Genomic DNA, 20,532 nt, shown 5'->3' on the forward strand with positions numbered 1-20,532 from the left:
GAAGTTTCGTTTACTCTTTCCTAACTTTATATACAGTCAAAAATTCTTCCTAAGGAAATGAATTCTCATAAATGATAAAACTGTACTGCCCATGAGTTTATTCTATTTGGTTAATGCTACTCTTCTGTGATTCCTTTCTCACAGTTATGATAGTAAATGTGGGCTTTCATACTGATTAGATTCTTGACTCATATTTTGTCTTGTAGGATACTTCTATGCGAATCTTTTTTCTTTCAGAAAAGAAACTTCTATTAAATATGATCAAATACATCCAAAACAGGAAGAACTCCTATGATAAACCAACATCTCAAGGTTAATTTCAAATAACCTAGGGGAAAACAGGTGCATCAAAGTGCCATGAGGGCCCTGTCGATGTGTGTGAAAAGAAAAATTTCCCATCACATTCTACTCCCTTATAAAAGGAGATCTCCTTGCAGCAGCAGCAAGTGGCACTGTTTCCAAGCAGAGAACCAGGGGCTAACCCAGATGAATCTTGAGTTCAATATCTGCATCTAACACCTGCATGTGCTCCGTCATAGTGCATTTATATCTAGTCAATTGATCCAAAGAAGTCACCTCTCCAAATCTTGCCAAGAAAAAGAGCAATACCCTGCCAGATCCTCTCAGCCCTCCAAAGGCAGTGCTGAATGGACCAATACTATAAGGTATCACGGAAGTATGGTGTCTAAACCAAAGTCTCCTCACCAAAGGTTCATAAAGCTAGCATAGCTAGAAAAAATTGGAGGACTGATGCCAAATATCTCCCCAAGTGTGGGAGAGCAATGCATATTCTAGATGAGTGATGTCCTCACATTTTGGACAATGTATAAAAAACCTGTACTGCCCTCCCAAAGAGCCGCTGCATCAACCCATCTTCATTTACTCGGAACTCATGGTAGGTGCTGAGCGGGGCAACCACCATACAGCCAAAGTCACCATGTTCTGCCCCTCAACGAGAGAAGGATGAAAGTTTAAAAACTAACTTTTGTCATTGTATCCAACAAAGGATGCTATCAAGGATGGGTTCTTGAACTGTTATGTTGACAAGTCTCCAATCCACCTAAACTGCATAAAGCGTTATAGAACCGTGTCCCCTCCCCAATCCAGAGTATGCAAAATCACATGCAGGGAAATTTCTAGAGTAGAGAAGAAACCTAGCCAATGGATACATCTCCTTGTTCCTACCTGTGTGGTGCCATCTGACCAATCCAAAGAAGTAACTATCCAACTTTCAGTGTGCACCTGCAAGCAGCTCTAAGATCCCATTTGATCTCCTTTTCTGGTGCAGACAGTTTTTTGAATGCTATCCAAGCAACAATTGTTGATGCTGATCCCTTCTCCCATCTAGACCATTGCATATATATTTTCACAAGAGTTGGCCTAAATCATCTAAAATCTGGTGGACGATGAAGTCCTTCCAAGCATGGTTGCCTGGTAGGAATGCTCTGATAACAAGCTCAGTCAGAAGGGATCTGCCTTGAAAGTTTTGATAAATGTTCAAAACACACTTGCTTTTGATAAATGTTTTCCTTTTAGGTGTTGCAGCCCCATAGCTATTCTCTCTTTTTGGCGCTTTGGGGAGATGTTTCCGGACCGTGCCTTCATCTTTGAGGGCCAACCTGGTTTTTGAAAGCCTTTATAGCATCTTTTAGCTGCTTCATGTGCAGCCAACATATCTTGACCCCCATACTGAGAGTGGACGCCTCTTCTTAGTTCCTTTGGAGAAGGGCTTGCAGGCTGAAGCATTCCTGGAATCCAATTGATCTCCCACATCCGAGCAGCTCGTGCTGTTCGCAAAGGTGTCATATGCACATTGGTGTATGTCCGTTGTTGTCAGCTCAATTCAGTGCAGCCAGCTCCTCCTTTGGGGCAGGCCATGGCGGATCTAATCCAGGAGTTCCAAGATATTATGCCCCGCAAAGAGTATATCTTAGATTGCTTGAATGGTGCTAAGTATTTTTCCAAGATAGACCCTAAGAGCAGTTATCACCAGGTCCACATCTTTAGCGTTGACATTCCAAAGACAACATTCAGGATAGAGCAATCTGATTACAAGTTCATAGTCCTGCCGTTTGTCTGAGGGGGAGGTCCGCTCACTTCCGGAGGTGTTACTGCAGGCCTAAGGCCACTGATGTGAGGAGCGTGAAGTGGGTGATACGTAGACCTATGACACAACTCTACCTCAGTTGCACTACACTGCGTGATGCGTGAACCTATGACACAACACTAGTCGAAGATGGTACAGGGTGCTGAGTACTGCTGTGTACTAGAACAGAAAGAACAAACCCAAAAAGGAGATAAGAAGGCACAACGCTAATAACAGCTAAATAATAACGGAGAAAGCGGTAGACAAGAACACAACGTTAACAAGTGCGTATCATAGAAGGAAGAGATCCTCATACACTAGCCTCTCTGAACAGAGATCAAAGATCACTCATCCACACAATGCAACAAAGATCAGAGATCACTCATCCACACAATGCAACAATAGCAATACACCATAACAATGCAACAAGTGAGCTCGTAGCTCTAGCCTCTCTCCTTCTCACTCTCAATCCCTGTACAATGCTGAATGAATCCTCATACCCCCCATCTCCCCTCTTCACCCTTGCCTTTAGGATGGGCAATCCCCTCCCTCTCTCCTATTGGCTGTCCCCTCATCCTTAGCCATTCCGCCGCTGAGCCTCTTCATGTCTCCTGCAACGGCCAGCTTGCGCCGAGTTGGTGCATTGTAACTACTCCATGTGCACCACTGTAGCCACCCTGTATCTAACAATGCACCGCCAGATGAACATCTATGCCACCAATGAGTCAGGTCTGCAGAGGTTAGCAAAGCGCGTGACTGCACGACATGAAGACCCTTGACGCATGACCATGTGCTTGGGTGATATGTCCTCCTGATGACTATGTCCCCATGTGACTATGCCATCCTGGTGACCATGTACTTGTGTCATCTTGCAACCATGTCATCGCCATGACTTGTGTCATCCTTGTGACCATGTCATCCCCTGACTTATGTCATCCCTTGACTTGTGTCATCCCCTCAACAAGTGCTGGACATAGCTGGTCCTGCATGATCTCGGTATAACACCGTTCGATCTAAAAAATGCACCACCAACATTCAACAAGATGATGTCGCAAGTGTTCGTTGGCTGCTGAGCATATAGGAGTGTACATGTTCATCTCTCTAGATGATATCTTAATCTTCTCAGCCATAGCGGAGCAACATATATGGGATGTGTGGAAAGCTCTACAGCTTTTGCGCGATAATCAATTATATATAAATGCCAAGAAAGGTGAGTTCTTGGCTTTAAGAAAATCCAATACTTGGGTTACATCATCGGCACCAATGACATTCGCTTGGATCCTTTAAAAATTCAAGCTATCACCAACTCGGCGATCCTGACAACGGCCCAAGAGATCTGATCTTTCGTAGGGCTTTGCCAAGCCTATCATATGCCTAGATTCTCCACTACCTCATCCCCTTGACAGACTTATTGAAAGGGGTGAAGACTCACCGGCAGAAGATATCAGTAACCGGCGCAGCTTTGCAGACTTTCCATGACTTAAAGCAGTTGGCCACAAGAGCTTGAGTAATGAAAATCGCATCATGGGAGGATCCAACCATTCTTGGTTATCACAAATGCTAGCAATGTAGCCATTGGATTGTCTTACAAACAGGAAGAAAGACTCATGGCATACTACAACATAAAGCTTCACTCAGTCTACGACAGAGAATTACTCGGCGTTATCCAAGCATTAAAAAACTTAAATCCGTTCTTTCATGCACAGACCTTCACAGTCAAGACAAACCACCAAGCTTTGAAGTGGTTACAGACAATGCCCAGCTCCCAGTGGAGCCACGGCAATCCCAATGGAGTCCCAAACTCTTGCGCCTGGCCATCATTCAATTCAAGGTGGATCGTTATTCTATAAGCAAAGACTTTGTGTGCTCAAAGACAAGCGGGAGGCTCTACTCCATTACGCCCATGATGCCCTCATAGGTGCCCATTGAGGCATCAACAGTACATTGGAGAAGCTAGAGCGATAATTTTTCCTAGCCTAAAATGCATAAGGATGTATACGACTATGTGCAGAGATGCCAAATCTTCCAAAAGGTAAATGTATCCCATTAGAAGATGGAAGGATTGCTTCAGGCATCAACAGTACATTGGAGAAGCTAGAGCGATAATTTTTCCTAGCCTAAAATGCATAAGGATGTATACGACTATGTGCAGAGATGCCAAATCTTCCAAAAGGTAAATGTATCCCATTAGAAGATGGAAGGATTGGAGTGGCATATGGTGCTATGGTAGCAAGCAACCTATCCGCTAGTTTTTTTCTCCGCACGCGCTCCTGCGAGCTTCCCCTCCCCCCTCGCCGTTAGCCCCTACCTCCCCCTAGCTCCCCCCTCGCCGCGACCACCTCCACCCCTCCCCTCCGCCCTCGACCCCCTTCCCCCCTCCCCCCCCCCCCGCCGGCCACCTCGCTCCCCTCGCCTCACCTCCGCTCCAACCCGCCCCCTCGCTCCAACCCGCCCCCTTGCCTCCGCTCCACCCCGCCCCTCGCTCCTACCCGCCCCCTCGCCGCCACTCCAGCCCGCCCCTCGCCCCCGCTCCAACCCGCCCTCGCCGCCGCTCCAACCCGCCCCCTCCGCTCCAACCCGCCTCGCCCTCGCCTCGCCTCCACTCCAACCCACCCCCTCGCCTCCGCTCCAACCCGCCCCCTTCGCTCCAGCCCGCCTCGCCCTCGCCTCGCCTCCGCTCCAACCCGCCCCTCGCTGCTCCCTCGCCATCCACCCCGCTCCAACCCGCCCCCTCGCCGCTCTTTCACCCCCTCGCTTCACCCGCCCCCGCCTCTTCCGCTCTCCCCGCCCCCCGCTTCACCCCTCCACCCCCGCCATTCCAACCTCGCCCCCCCCGCCCTCCCGCGCCCTTCCGTACTCCCCGCACCCCGCAGCCTTCACCCCGCCCTCCGCTTCCCCCCTCGTCCCCTCACTTCGCCTCGCCCGCCTCACCCCCAGGCTCCACCTCCCGCTTCATCCCCTTCTTGGGTGGCAGCCTGTTTTTCCTCATCGGAAGCTTGCAGTTAGTCTTGGCGGTATGGCGGCCCCCTGCCCGGATCCGGAGGCCCAGTCGGACCCTCCCTCTCCAGATGCCTACCGCGTTATCCTGACAGAGCAACAATCATCCCGTGTTCAGGAGGTAGCCATTGACTTTGCTCGTACCTCTGTTTACGGTAGAGTCATTGGACACTCCCCCTCCAGGTCTACCATCAGGGACTGGCTCCAGTCCACTCTCCTGCTAGAGGATGGCCATATTGAGGAGGTGGCCCTTATGGGAAGGGGCATCTGCTGGCTCAAACTCTCCAGTGAGAAAGCTGCGAGCAACCTGATTGCCGGTTCCCCCACATCAGTGGATGGGAAGATCATCATGATAGTCCCGTGGTACCGTGGTTTCAGCGCAGCGGACTTCGATGTTCGGTTCCGTATACCTCGCCACCCAGTGACACTAGTTTTTCCAGGGCTTGCTACTGAGCTGCGGCCGATTGTCAGGGACTTGGGCTCCCATTTTGGCTGGGTCATGCACGACACCTTTGCCGACGCGGTGACCACGGCAGGAGCTCCCCGAGTCCGTGTGGCTATGGCGGATCCTGCGACTCTCCCTGCAGTGATCGAGATTGTGACAGGTGCCGACAGCATCACCCAGAGCATGATAGTCACCGGACAGCCAGGTTAGTGCCTGCGGTGCCACGGCTTTGGGCACTTGGCGGCTGCTTGTCCACGCTTCGCCAGCTCGTCTCGACCCTCCCCGCCCCCGCCCCCTCCGCCCCCCCCTTCCCGGACAGCCACGTCAGGAGGAGCCGAGGCAGTCGGAGCCTGGGCCAGAGGTAGTGGGCGGTTGGACCGAGGTTCGAAGGAAAAGAGGAAAGAACAAGAAGATTTCGGATAAAGGCAAGGAGGCAGAGGTTACCCTTCCTGCAGCAGCACTCCAGAGACCTGACAGGCAGATGCCCCAGGGACCTGGGAGAGCTTCTTCTTCGACGGCAGCCTGCCCCCCTCAGCCTCAGATCCTCCTCTCTCCCACCCCCCCGCCTTCTCCCCAGTTTCCCCCCCCTTCGCCCGAACTGCAGTTTCAGCCCCCGCCTCCTCTTCCTCAGTCTCCTCCCCCTCCCCCTCAGCCCCAGTTCCAGATGCATCCCCATCCCCCTCCCCCCCCTGTCCCCCTCGCCTCTCCTACAGAGTTAGCTGCACCGTCGGCTTTCCAGCCGAGTGCAGCCCCCGCTCCACCTCCTCCACCTTCTCCGCCAGTCGCCTCCGTGGAGCCCGAGTCGCCTATCCCGCAGCCTCCTCCCCCTCCCCCCCCCATGGCAGGACACCCGGAGTCTATACCACCAGTGGAGCAGGCTTCCCTTCCCGCTAGCCCCTCAGTGGCAGACTCAGCTGGGTCTCAGCTCCAGGAGAGAGAGCTTCCTCGAGACTTTTACAGATCTGGCCCCTGGGACTACCTGGATGTGGCCGACCTTGGGACCTTCCCGGCTTGTCTCGACATTAGTATCTTCCTGCTCCGCAAAGGGGCGGACGGGAAGATTGCTGCCTTGGCTCCCAGGGATGGCCCTAGCTTCGCCTTCACGTTCCTCAGCGATGGCACCGAGACCTGGACAGACGACTCGGTATGGGAGGCTCTCAGAGAGCAGACACACGCCCAGATTTGCTCCTGGATAGGCCCGTCCGGTGGGCAGCTCCTCGAGACTCAGTGGTCCGAGGGCGATGTGCGCTTGTGGCGTTGCGCTGCCAAACGCTTCCGACTGATTGTGATCCTCAGACCCCCCTTGTCATGGCCTCTTCCCCAGGATGTCAGAGCTTGGTCCCAACAGAAACTCCGAACCTTCTACGGGATGACCACTTCAGAGATCTCGAGCTGGCTCGAGAAAGCATTTGCTCATGGCACCAGAGGCCTCTCGCCATTGCTGAAGGTGTTGAAGAACGGGCAGGACGACCCCGTCTCCCCCTCCAAACCTTCTCATAAGCGGCAGCGCCTCCATTCCGATATGTCTGATTCTTTTTCGACTTCGACCGCGAGCAGACAGCTGTTCGCAGCCCCCCATCCCTCTCCATGAGCCTACACCTCGTATCCTGGAATGTGAACGGGTTTCACTCTTCGGGCACCCGTGGTCCCAGGAAGCTCATTTTGCGACAGGAACTTCAGCCTGCAGTGATTGGTCGATTGGATGTACTGCTGCTCCAGGAGCACAAGCTTCCTGTGGCTCATTCTCGTAGCTGCGGGAAGGTTCTCCCTGGACGCTCCTACACTTATTGGGAGCCTTCGATCGGCGCACAGGGGAGGAGCGGGGGTGTCTGTACCTCCGTGTGCGAGCAGTTAGCCCAGGTAGTTTTCGGTCACGGCACGTTGATCCCAGGCCGAGCCCTTTGGGTAGGCCTGAATTTGGAGGGATCCAAAATAGGAATTCTCAACATTTATGCTCCCACAGACCTCCGATGCAGAGCCACCTTCTGGAGGACACTTACAGGGATTCTTCCAGACATGGATTGCTGGATTGTTGGAGGAGACTTCAACAACCTGGAGACCTTGGAGGACCAGCAGGGTAGAGATCCGGAGTTCACAGGTATGGCTCAGGCAGAGCAGTCAGCTTGGGACTCTTTCATCTTCGCGACAGGAGGGAGGGACAGTTGGAGAGACCCGTCCTTCCGGCGTTGGCACGGGAGCCTGGACTTCTCTTGGGGCTTCCGCAGGGAAGGAGGCAGACTCCTGGAGAGGCTTGATAGGTTTTATGTCAGTGATTGGGCCATCAGCAGAGGTGGCCAGGCGGGTATAGTTCCAGGGACGACACTCTCCGACCATGCGCCTGTGCTCCTATCATTAGATTCGGCAGCCCAGACTCTCCCCCCCCAATCATGCAGGATTCCCGACTCCATCTTCTCGAGGGTGGACGTGCGCAGCAGCATTTGCAGTCTTTGGGACAGAGACTGGGGGGAGGGAGTGGATCTGGTAGACTCGGTCGCACAGGCTCTGCAGGAGTCTAGTCAGATCTGCCAGCTCGCAGCCCTACAGGCTCGACAGGATTGGTCGGACAGAGAGAGAGCTCTTCGGAGGGACCTCGCCTCCATTCAACGACTTCAGCAGTCTTCCCCGGGCTCGGAGGAGCTTCGGATCCAGGCCCTTCGAGCCAGAGCCCTCTTGGAGGAGACCCTCCAGCGTCGCTCCGAGTTCTCCTATCACGCCTCTCTCTCCTTCTGGGCCCGGAAGGGTGACCGGATGTGCAGGGAGTTCTTCAGGACGCACGGCCAGAGAGCTGCAGGTGATCAGCTTCGGAGTCTCAGGACAGCGGATGGTCACATCGTTACGGATCCGGGGGAGGTCCTGGGGTTGGCCACTGACTTCTACAGGACCCTCTTCCAGTAGGAGCCGCTTGCCCCTCGTGCTAGTCGTGCCCGTGAGGAGGTGTGGAGGCACATTCCATCCCTGGTCCAGCCTAGCATGCAGGCGACGTTGTTGGCGCCGTTCACCTCGGATGAGATGTTGGAGGCCTTGATGGCTATTGACGGACAGAAATGCCTAGGTGAGGATGGGCTATCCCGAGCATTTTTCACCTCCTTCTGGGACCAGATCCATCAGCCCCTCCTTGCAGCTCTGCAGGGGATTTTCAGCAGCGGTCAGATGCCAGAGAGCCTTTCCTCAGGACTGATTTGCCTCATCCCGAAGGGAGGAGATAGACAGGAGATCCGCCAGTGGCGTCCGATCACTCTCCTTACCACTGCCTACAAAATCCTCGCCAAGATGATCAGTGCCAGAGTTCGGCCTCTACTTCCAGACCTCGTCCATGACACTCAGACAGGCTTTGTCCAGGATCGCAGTATCCTGGATAATGTCTTCACCTTTTCAGAGGCGGCGGAGTGGGCTCAGTACAGCGGATCACACCTTGCCATTTTACTTCTCGACTTCGAGAAGGCCTACGATCGCGTGGACTGGTCCTTTTTGGAGGGGACTCTGGAGCGGCTAGGTTTCCCGGTAGGTTGGATTCAGGGTATCTCAGCTTTGTACAGGACAGCGTCGAGCAGAGTCATCATTGGAGGCAGGATGCTCCGTCTCAGTCTCATTCAGTCCCCTCCCAGCTGTCAGGAGGAGATCGATCGACAGCCGCTTATCTGGAACGGTCAGGTCAGAGATGCCGAGGGTCTTCAGTTGGGGGAGAGATCACATATCAAGTGGGACGGCTAGATGAGGGGGCCAGCCCGATCCCTTCGTGTTTGGAGGGATACGTACAGACATCTGGAGATGACTGATCTTGCAGACGCAGCTGGAGGTGCACGAGGAGCCCAGGCGAGACGTACGGAGATCGACGGTGCGATCCCAGCTGCTTGGTTGGTTCCACCGGAGCATCAGATTCTCATGCCTGGTGACACCCGTTGGCTGGGACAGTTCACCCCCCGCGGCATTCCACTGGTGATCGCAGGACGCTTGGATGACTCTTCTATCTCCTTCTTCCCGGCCTCTGGGGATGGCAGACTCAGGAGAGAGGGTGCGCTCATCGACCCCCTACTCCCGTGGCAGAGGGTTCGGGTCGTAGGCCTCTTGGGGAAGGTCTGGCATACCGACCCTAGCATCGAGCAGGACCAGGTGCAGCTTTGGCGCCTTTGGCTCTGGGAGGGGCGGGCCTTGGCAGAGCTTGAGTGGGACCCAGGAGAGTGGTGGTGGCCGGAGATTGTGACAGGACAGGGGCCGACCTCCTTCTTCGCCTACAGTACGACTCTGGGCAGGCGAGTTCTCGGGAGGATGCAGTGCCGCCCCCCCACCCAGCGACCCAGCTGGTATGCACAGGGTATTTCCAGGTTCTTTTTGCAGGCATTCTGGAAGGCCTTGTGGGAGAGCTGGCGGCCGCAGAAGATCTCATACATCCTGTGGCTTCTGGCCCACAAAGGTCTTCCAGTGGGGAGCTGGTTGAGGCAGATAGGCCAGGACGATTGCTGCCAGATTTGCCATGCAGATGAGGAGACACCAAAACACTGCCTGTGGAGCTGCACGCGCGCCCAGGAAGTGTGGAGGTGGACTTTTGGGATTCTTACTCGCGCAGCACCAGAGCTAGGATTGATCACTTGGGGCGCGTTCTGTTGGTGCAGCACCGCACCTGGTCTTCATCACCTATTCGAGGCATGCCAGCGGGACCCCACTTTCCTTATTACACAGGGGACGTGGGGACCGCTCGAGGGCATCCCACAGCACCTAGCAGAGGCTGATACAGGAGTCCGGGAGAGGCAGCCAGTCCGGGAGATTATTAGCAGCATCACAGGGTGGCACATCTGGACCTCGCGCTGCGCGCAGATCCTAGGTGGCACCTCCTTATCTACTGCCCAGATCATGGCGGAGATTTGGAGTGAGATTATTCATACTCTCAGAGGCCAGTGGGACCAGATTCAGGGAGACTCCCGGGCCGGTCAGGAGAAGCGAAGACGCTTCCTCCGGGCTTGGGACACACAGGGCCTCTTCTTCGCGCAGACTACGCAGGGCCTTCGGTGGCATTACTCACCACCCCGATGGCTGTTCCTTCAAGTATTGGGTGTACCCCGTATGAAGCTGCTTTCGGTAAGAGGTTCTCTTTACTCCATACTAGATATCACTGTCCCTCAAGGCCAACAAAACTACAGAATTCATGGCCAAGATCAAGAAGTCAATTGAAGACTATAGCTCAAGCAACATACATGCACCAAGCCAATAAGTCCCGACAAGATGTCAATTATAAAGAGGGTGATTGGGTTTATCTGAGGATTATAAAGCAAAGGCTAAAGAAGGTGGGCAAGCGATGCCCTAAGTTATCCTTCAAAAGTTTCATACCATTACCCATCATTAAAAAGATCAAGGATGTCTCTATGAAGTTGCGGTTACCAGAAAGTTGGATGATGCATAATGTCTTTCACGTGGCATGGTTGAACCCATTTATTGGGCTAGCACTTAGCAATATCTTTGATGAGCAACATACCAAGGTGATCGACGAGGCAGAGGTCATCAAACCGGAGCAAATCCTCCTCCACAAATGGAAGCATGGGTCAGGAAGCCAGATCTACGAATTCTACGATATCGAGGAACCATGAAGCCGTGTGGCTAGAAGAAAGTTTCTTCCATGAGTTCCCGCAGATATTGGCGGACTACTTGGAGGCCATGCATCTACCGCCAAGTTGAGGAGGAGAGAATTTCACATGCACCCTCGCACTTGGGTACAAGGTGACAAATTGGCTTTATCGACAAGTGCAAATAGTTCCTATGATAGGATAATTTGTCATATGCCGTGATCCCGCTATGAGCCCTTGTCTAGGGACAGTCAAGCACGAGCTATGTAGGTCAGTCTCACAAACTTAGGTCAAGTCGGAAAGTTAGTCCTTGTTCACTAGTGTCCATTGGAGAATAGTAGGTTAGCGCTTCACTAGTTGGAAAGTCAGTCCTTGTTCACTAGTGTCCATTGGAGAATAGTAGGTTAGTGCTTCCGTCTTAGGGTTCTAGGTAGGTCTAGGTCTCAGCCTAGGATAGGGGCCTAAAAGGGCCCTCTCAGGGCTGAGACTATGAGCTCCCATCAAGAGAGAATGGGCTGGGGGAAGGGCTTCCTTTATAGGCTTCCCTGCGCCCCTCCCTAGGCAGCTAGGGCTAGGGAAGTGAGCCCCAACCAGCCAACTGGCTGGTCAGCCTCTTTCAGGCTGGTTGTCTCACTCCCTACCAGCCCTATAGCCCCTATATAAAGGGGGGGATGCTGCCTTCATGTCTCATCCAGCCCCCAGCAAACAGCCTCCATTTTATCCAGCATGGTGCAGCCTTAGCCCTTCCAAAGTCCCCAGACAGCCAACATTCAGTAGTCCCTAAGGGTGATCTAGGAAGGTGTCCAGGCAGCACCATAGCTCCGGCTCAGAGTTGAGGTTTGGGGTTCCTGTTTCAGCAGTTCTTTTTACAGTTTCTTTTACAGTTTTCTCAGCTCACTCAGAGCTCTTATCACTCAGCTCTCAGTTCACATCTCAGCTCTCTCTTAGCTTCCATTAATCTTAGTGCAAGGCAAGAAGATGGTTCCGAAGAAGCGGTACAAGGAGGGACCGCACCAGAAGACCGCTTGGGTCTTTTCTTCTTCCTTGGGAAATCCTTAGTAAAGTGCCCAAGGGCTTTGCATATCTTGCACTAGTCCTACTACTTGTGGTCTCGACTCCTTGAAAAAAGGAGAAGCCATCAGTACGCTGAAGCATAATATGGTCGTCCATGATCTTAGGGTCGTAGACTAGGACCCTAACTCTCAGCACCCCATTAGACCTGACTGCCTCTGATGTTGAATAGGGCATGCCGAGGAGGGGGGGGATCTCTGCGACCAGACCAAAGGCAGCTCCAATGGAAGGGAGGAGTCGATGGTGGACCTAAGGGAGGCCAGGAAACTTGATGAAGAGAGAAAAGATGTGGTTGTCCTCCTCAACAGGGTCGAAGCCCAAACGGAAACGTGAGAGGAAGATCCTCCTAGAGCCTAGAATTAGAGGGTTAACCTTAAGCACTGTGGCCATAGACTCCGAGGTACCACATTCCACCTGGAAGATCTGAAATTAAAATACAAGTTCCTCCCCTAGTGCCCAAGGCAAGCGACCAAAAAGTGTGACCAGAATGCAGTTTACTTGGGTTTCGAGCATCTAGTTTGTGTTCCTGAATGAAAAGAACATCAATAGATCCCCCAGTGACACCTGGATGGAGATGATTATGAATTAGTTGCCTATGGCAGTAATGGGGCACACCATCTAGGCTCAGCATGTTCTAGCTGTGCTGACAATCCTCATTAGCAGGAGGGAGCAGGGTGGGGGAGAGAACCCCCACGCTTGAAGAAGGAGACGCCCTGTCAAAAGGAGCACCAATAACTAGCTAACCAAAAGTAGAAGGAACAAAATCCTCCAAGGCAGAAAAAGAATTCTTGTGAAACAAGCCTGGCACAGGGGTGCATAAAATCCCCGCACTTGAAAAAGGTAAAGACGCAAAGGCTACCCCATTCCCTCGATCAATGAAGGAGGACCAAAGGGCAGTCAAGGGAGAGGACTTCTCGGATAAGCACCACCACCATGAAGAATATCTTCACGAACACAAACAGTGGCCCCATCCAAGAAAGAAAGAAAGATTGGATTTGAAGAAACTTTGGGCCCAACCTAAGAGAGAGACAGAAGCATCACTAGTCATGACCAGAACTGGAATCAGAGAAGCCCTGATAGGAGTGAGGCCATAGCAAGAGAGGGCCTCTCTATTTTTTGTCTGTGGTGGAGGGACGGTGGCCACAACATGAGAGGAGTCATGAGCATCACTAGTGGTGACCAGAACCGGAATATCAGAAGCCTTAATAGGGGTAGGGTTCAGAATGTGAGAGGGTCCCTCTTGATTTGTATGTGGCTAAGGGACAATAGCTCTTACCGGAACCCAGCAATCACAGCTAGTACTGGATGGGATGTGCAACTGGAGTTCCAATGAAGAGGTAGAGTCGAAGATGCACTTTGTCAAGTACGAGGAGGGACCGCATCGGAAGCTTTTTTATGTCTTTTCTTCTTCTTTGAGAGATCTCTAGCAAAATGCCCAAATACTCTGCAAATCAGATACTAGTCACGATCTCAACTCTGTGCCAAAAAAGAGATCCATCCGGGCATGCTAGAGCATGATGTGATCATCGGATATGTTAGGGTAAGAAATAATGACCCTAACTTTAGGTACCCCACCGATCTGATCACCTCTGTTGTGCTAAAAAGGGTAATCCTCCAGGGAGGGGGGGGCGGGAGCTCAATTACCACTCCAAATGCATCTCCAATTGTGGCAAGGAGCCAATGGTACACTTGGGGTGGACCTCAAAATTTGATGAGGAGAGACGTCATCTGCTTGTCCTCCTCTATTGGGTCGAAACCAAGAGAGAAGCATGTTAAGAAAGTCTTCAAGCACTATTGAGCATAGTGCTCGCGGCTCTAGGAGTGTCAAAATCCACCTAAAAGAATCCATGCCCCAATAATCAAATGTTAGAGAGGTGCGGGGCGAGGTCCTCAGGTATAGGCTGCAAGCATCCAATCCCTAGCCTGTGATCTAGAAAGGTGGGACCCATAAATACGTGCAAAGAGTGTGGTTGAGTTCTCGATCTCCACATTGTTTTATAACTGCAACAACTCATCTTTTGAAAAAGATACATGTTCTCGCAGCCGGTGGGAGTGGACGAGGATTGACAAAATTGAAAAGTCCAATTCAAACCATTTGTAAATTTGTCCGTGGTAGAGAGAGAGAGAGAGAGAGAGAGAGAGAGAGAGAGAGAGAGAGAGAGAGAGTCTGAGTCTGAGGGGATAGGGGCTGAGAAAGGCTAGGAAGGAGAGGGAAGGCTGGAAGGGCTAGGAAGGAGAGGGAGGGCACAGGAATGTGGGGGAGAGGTTGAAGGTAGGAGGGTTGAAGGAAAGAAAGAAATTTTATTAAAGTCTTCGGGAGACCGTGAAGGTCTATGAGACTAAAGATAACTAGTGCAAGGAGCATAACGGTGGCGGTCTTAAAACGGTCCGGCCAACCGTTTCTTCAAAAAAGTTATGAAGGACGGTGTGTCTAGTCCTGGTGCAAAAAATGTGTATCTATCTCCAGATGATACAAAAAATGGCACAAAAAAATGGAGCAGAAGGGGGGAGATACAAATATATATATATATATGCCTGTGGTGATCGTCAGAGGCCAATCATAGAGGGCTCGTCAAATGGGAGGTCGAAAAAACCCTGCGTGGATGATTGGCATCTGACATCACACTGCCTAGTCGAGCTCGGTTGTCGGGGGTGGCGGGAGGCCCTATGTTGAAGAACGAGAGCAACGGTGACCCCGGTAGGGCGTGCTGAGAGCATAGAAGGGATGTCATGGACCCGGATGTGTGAGTCTATCCGCTGGCGTAGTTGTCGTGGCTCTGGCTCTCGCTCACGTCCGCGTCGTCGGCTAGACTGAGGAGAGGTATCCAGTGACTGGAAGAAATCAATGGTGGGTCGCTGAGTGTCCTCACGCTGTGTGGACTGCGCATGCTGTCGCACCCGGAGAGATGCATCTCGGTGGCGGGTCATCTCATGTAAGAAAGCGGCTAGGCACCGCTGGTCCGGGAACTGTAGCATGTGTGTGAGGGGGCTGAATCCGTCGCGGAATAGGCAGTGGTACCATCCTCGGATGGCATAATAGATAGGGCATCTGAAAGCAAAGTGCTCCTCCGACTCGATCTCTTGCAGGTCGCAAAGTGGGCAGATGCGGCCCTCTCGTGGGATACCCTCTGCGCGTCCACTCTCAATCCGTAATCGGTTTGACGAAACCCTAAACTGGCCGAGTGAAATCCGGAGCGCATGCGGTAGATGAATCTGTGTATAGCCCAGGGGCGTGATGAAACCCTCCTGTGAGATCTGGAGGCAGTGTCGGCGATAGCAATCGAGCTTCACAGGAAGCTCGGGATGAAGAAACCAAGTCCTCCAGGTGTGAAGCTGGAGCAGGTCCTCTCGGATGATCTGGTTGACCTCTTGGTCAGTGGGGGAGAAAGGGGATGAGAGGGGAGAGGCTGAGGGCTGACAGTTGATCCACAAACTTAGCCCAGGATAGGCTCTCTTCCGGTTTGTAACAAAGACCACCACATCAAAGCATCATTTTATAGATGCAATTGGCAAGAGCAAGATTCTCTTGTCTTGATGGGCAAAGTACAGGTCAAAATGGAAAACGTAATTAAGGATTTGATCAATCTCCCTTGCTCCACCATTTTTAGGGAATTCAATTCTCTCGTGGTTGGAACTTGACTCTCTTTGAAGGACTACTCAAATATTTGTCCCCAAATTTTAGAACTCTTTGAGTCCCTAGTTTTGTCATTATGGACTGAATCAAGCATATTGCTAAGCTGAGAAACCAGGTTATCAATGGGAGATGGCTCCTCTCTTCTCCTTACATTTGGATTATAATATATGTATGCAGGATGTTGAGATAATGGCATAAACTCATCATCTTGCTCTTGGGTGGATTCATTTCTCCTCTCATTTCCAAAGGAGAACTTTCTATCAAGAGATTCTTCTAGGAAAGATGAAGGTAATTCTATTTGTGGTTATCATAATCAAGATGTGTATTAGTCTGACCTAATCTATTCTCTCCAGGAGGAGGTGATGGTGTTCTTTCCCTCTCTCCTTTCGGTAATGGAAGGAATGAGATGAGTTTATTATTATACCTCCCTTTCCCTTCAATTCTTTCCTTTTACTAATAAAAGAGAGGAAATGACTTGCTGTAATTTCAAAACAAAGGTTTATTTTACAGCAAAAGTCAAATATTATAGAGTTGCTGGTACTCTCCTGCTTTGTTTGTGTCAAAAAACTACCCAAAGTGAGCCCTTCTTCCTTATCGTTTTAGCCCTTCTTTCTTGTCTTTTGTTGTAAACTGGTACACTCACTTTGGCTGCCTAATTTTGAGTGAATTGAAGGTCTCAACCCTTATAGTAGGGGGTACTTGGTGGATGGATTATCTCCTTAAAAGCTTGTTCTGATCCTACTCTCTATTAGGGAGAACTGGGGGGTCCCTTTTACTTCACAATTTTAGGGTTTTAAGGGTGCATTCACACGAGAGGGAGTCACACCGTTAGGAGACCCCGTTCCTCATTCACAAATGAGGAGAACAGGGTAAATTTTCCAAAGAAAGCCCTTCCCTAGAAACCTCAAAATTTTGCATCTACTCCGACTGAATTTGAGCTGTTGTCTTCTACCCTAGAAACCTCAGGGTTTTGCCTTTGTCTGATGGTCTTCTATATGGATCTCAATCATTCGAATTGGTCGGCTGACTGGACCTGCAAACTGGTCACGTTGTGTACAGTCTGTACATTGCTTCGCTTCCTATCCGGGAATAGATGCCCTGCTGCAATCCTTGCCCATCCTGCAGCCGCTATCTCTGCGAATCGCCTCGGCTATCTGCATGAACTTTGTCCCAGTTAGATCCTCCTCTTCCTCTTCTGTCCTTGGAATGAATCGTCGTCATGCCCCTGATACCAAATGTGAAGAACAAGACTTTAGTAAATGCAAATGGGTGCAATGCATGTAGAATTTTGACGCTGATTGGGCCCTCCAATGGGGGAAGAGCTCTGTTTGACCTATATGCAAGGTGGTAGAGAGGATGATATATATCATCACAAATGAAGGGGAGTACCCCTTTGTTAATGTCCCTTGAGATCAATCAAACTCCATCTTTCCAATTAGATCTACCCTTAGCTTATGACCCATGCACCTGCCATTCAATGCACTCTAATGTACCCTTCCCTTTCCTATTGCGGCTAGGACCTAGACACGTGGGTGTGTAAGAGATTACAAAGATATGGTGTTGTAGGCATAAAGTCAATCCTATGGTTGACCAGTAGTACTTGGGTACTATATATACCAAGTACTTGTATTGTTTCATTTGAACATTTCTATTGGAGCTTTCTTGTGTGTGCACTCTTGCTCACTTGTGTTCACAACCTGTCTCCACTTTGTTCCTACATTTGGTACTAGAGCGCTTCCATCTCTAGAGCCCATTCCCGCGCTTGCTTCCAGACACCTACAAGCTTGCTGCTCCAGTGCGCGTTCCTGGTTCTCAGATTCAGGTCTCCAGCTTTTGCTTGAAGTAGCTCCAACAGTCCAGCGGCTCTTTTTTAACCTTTTGAGGTCCGATTTCGACGTTTTTCGAAATTTAGGAGCTTCCCGCATACAAACAAAAATTTGTCCCACACCATTTCAGGCGATTTATTTATTTATTTTTTGCTCTTCTTTTTCGTCCGTACAGATCCATCTGTATAGTTGTGCGACAGTGCCGCGAGTCCGTACAACTTGTCAAAATATGATTTCGAGTCCGGGCGATTCGACCAATTTTCGGCTGTTTTTCGGCGTTTTTGCTCAGATCTGGACTTTTTTCAACTCTAGCCTCTCCCGGGTGTGTTCCAGCAGCTCCAAGCTCTTCTCTACACGTGTGTTGTGTTCAGAAGTACTCCCGACAGCTTCATTTAGCTCCAAACAGCTCACTTCAGATTCTTTGTCATCTCTGGCTAGCCCACACAGTCAGTGGACTGTTTTGCATGTGGTTCGAGCCAAGTTGCACTTCCAGTAAGTGTTCTGAGCTGTGTATTTCACTTCGGGACTGTTTTTGCAGCCCATACTCTTGCTCTCTCAGGTGCATTTGCAGATACTCTGCATTGTTGGGTGCATTTGCAGTTACTTTACAGTTGTGGATGCTTTTAAGCTCTGTTGGATGCATTTGAGCACTCGTGGCTGCGCTCTTTCAGATTTGGGTTGTGCATTTTCAGTATGGGATTGAACTTCAGATTGTAGCAGAGTGCAGTGATTGGTTGATGCCATTTTTGCAGTGATTGCATTGTGCAGTCAGTGGGATTTCAGAGCAGCCAGTCGTACTTTGCATTTGCAGCCAGTATTAGTTAGGGATTTGCAAGCACATATTTGCCAGTTGCACTTTTGGGACTTGCAGTTCTTTTTGCAGGTACATTTGCAGCTTGTGGGTATCCCATTTTGCATCACGTCGACTCTTTCAAACAATTTTGGCAATTTGTCCGAGGGTGACATGCTAGATGGACCAAACTATGCCTTGTGGTCATTCATGCTGAAGAACATCTTGGTTGGTAAGGGCTTGTGGGATATTGTTAGTGGGGGTGAGATGAGGCCAGCAGGCTCATCTACATCTAGGGGATTTAGGCTTGATAATCCCACTACCATGAAGGTAATAATCAGCAAAGATGTTCTCTTTGCTGAGAATGAGTGCATGCAGCCCGCTAGTGCAGACTTGCCACCATATGATGACACCCCTTTGGACATCATCCAGTTTGAGTATGATGAGATGGAGTCTTCTGATGCTTCCGCTTCTACTTCTCATAGTTCAAATGGCTTGCCACATGTTGAGGATGGCTCTCCCTCCAATGTTTTAGATCTGCAGCCAATTAATGAGAATAGACCGCCTCATGTTTGGAGGCATTATCAACGTTGAGAGGCCACTAAAGATGTTGATGCAGCTCCGAGTGGTACAGCAGAGAAATCTATTCCACGTTGAGCAAGGTTGACCATTCAAGATGCTAAGGAACCTACTTTGGGGAAAACCAGGGCCAACACTCAGAAAAATCAGAAAAAGGTCAAATTTGCTTTGATGACCTCAATGATGGAAGCTGAAAATGAGCCTTAGAGCTTCAAGGATGCTCAACATAATTTGGCATGGCAGAAAGCTATGGAAGATGAGATTAAATCCATTGAGAAGAATGCCACATGGGACTTGGTTGATGCGCCCATTGGGAAAAATGTGGTTGGCACGAAATGGATTTATAAGGTGAAATACCATTCAGATGGCACAGTTGAGAAATACAAAGCCCGTTTGGTTGCCAAGGAGTATGCACAAGAGGAGGGGATAGATTATGAGGAGACTTTTGCTCCAGTGGCCAAGATGACCACCATTTGTTCTGTCATCTCTCTTGCTGCGTTTTATGGTTGGTCAGTGTACCAGATGGATGTCAAGACCGCTTTCCTCAATGGAGATCTTAAAGAGGAGGTCTATGTACATCAGATTCAAGATTTTGAGGTGAAGGGACAAGAGCACAAGGTATGCAAGATCAGGAAGGCTCTATATGGGCTGAAGCAAGCACCTCATGCGTGGTATCAGAAGATACATCAGTTTTTGCTGTCCCATGGCTTCGTAAACACTCATACAGGGCATTGTCCCACGATCACACATTGGAATGCAGCAAAGAGGGTTCTCAGATATGTCCATGGCACTCTCTCTTGGCTTGCATTATGCTTCAGATTGTGATCTAAAACTGAGTGGTTTCACCAACTCAGATTGGTCAGGGGACATTGACGACAGACGGTCCACTACTAGCTATTGCTTCTCATTGGGTTCAGCCTGTATCTCATGGCTGAGTAAGAAGCAAGAGCGAGTCTCTCTTTCCTCCAATGAAGCAGAGTACAAAGCTGCAAATTCAGCCACTACGGAGTTAATGTGGTTAAGGAAGCTTTTGCATGACTTGCATCATGCACAGGATGGCGAAGCAAACTCTATCTTCTGTGACAGCCAGAGTTGCATTGCCATAACCAACAATCCTGTCTTTCATGCTCGCATGAAACACATTGAAAATCATTATCATTATGTATGGGATTGTATTTTTGATGGCTTCATTGATCTCATCTATTGTCCATCTGAGGACAATGTGGCGGATATCTTCACCAAAGCCCTGTCAACAGATCTTTTCTTACGACATCGACATGGCTTGGGAATCAGAGACATTCTCACAATGTCAATGGGGGTTGTGAAGTGATTCACAATGACATTGTTTTCATGTACTCCCATAGGTTGCATATCCATCTTGATGAATTCGTGCAGCCATGGTACTTTACGTACTACAGGGTACACCTGAGATGTTTCTAGGGTACTTTTAGCCATATCTTTGAGGGGGGATTTGTAAGAGATTACAAAGATATGGTGTTGTAGGCATAAAGTCAACCATATGGTTGACCAGTAGTACTTGGGTACTATA

At 50.4% G+C, this 20,532-nt stretch overlaps 1 protein-coding gene across 1 annotated transcript in view; it reads left to right on the forward strand.

Annotated features, from left to right (window-relative positions):
• The window catches only part of LOC147881451 (uncharacterized), a 576,232-nt gene that overhangs the window by 141,435 nt on the left and 414,265 nt on the right, over positions 1–20,532 (forward strand). The gene's annotated exons all lie outside the window — the stretch shown is intronic.

This window comes from Dipteris shenzhenensis, chromosome 31, assembly GCF_047967505.1.
Source record: "Dipteris shenzhenensis isolate YYH24624 ecotype China chromosome 31, Dip_SZ_1.0, whole genome shotgun sequence".
Classification (NCBI taxonomy): Eukaryota; Viridiplantae; Streptophyta; class Polypodiopsida; order Gleicheniales; family Dipteridaceae; genus Dipteris; species Dipteris shenzhenensis.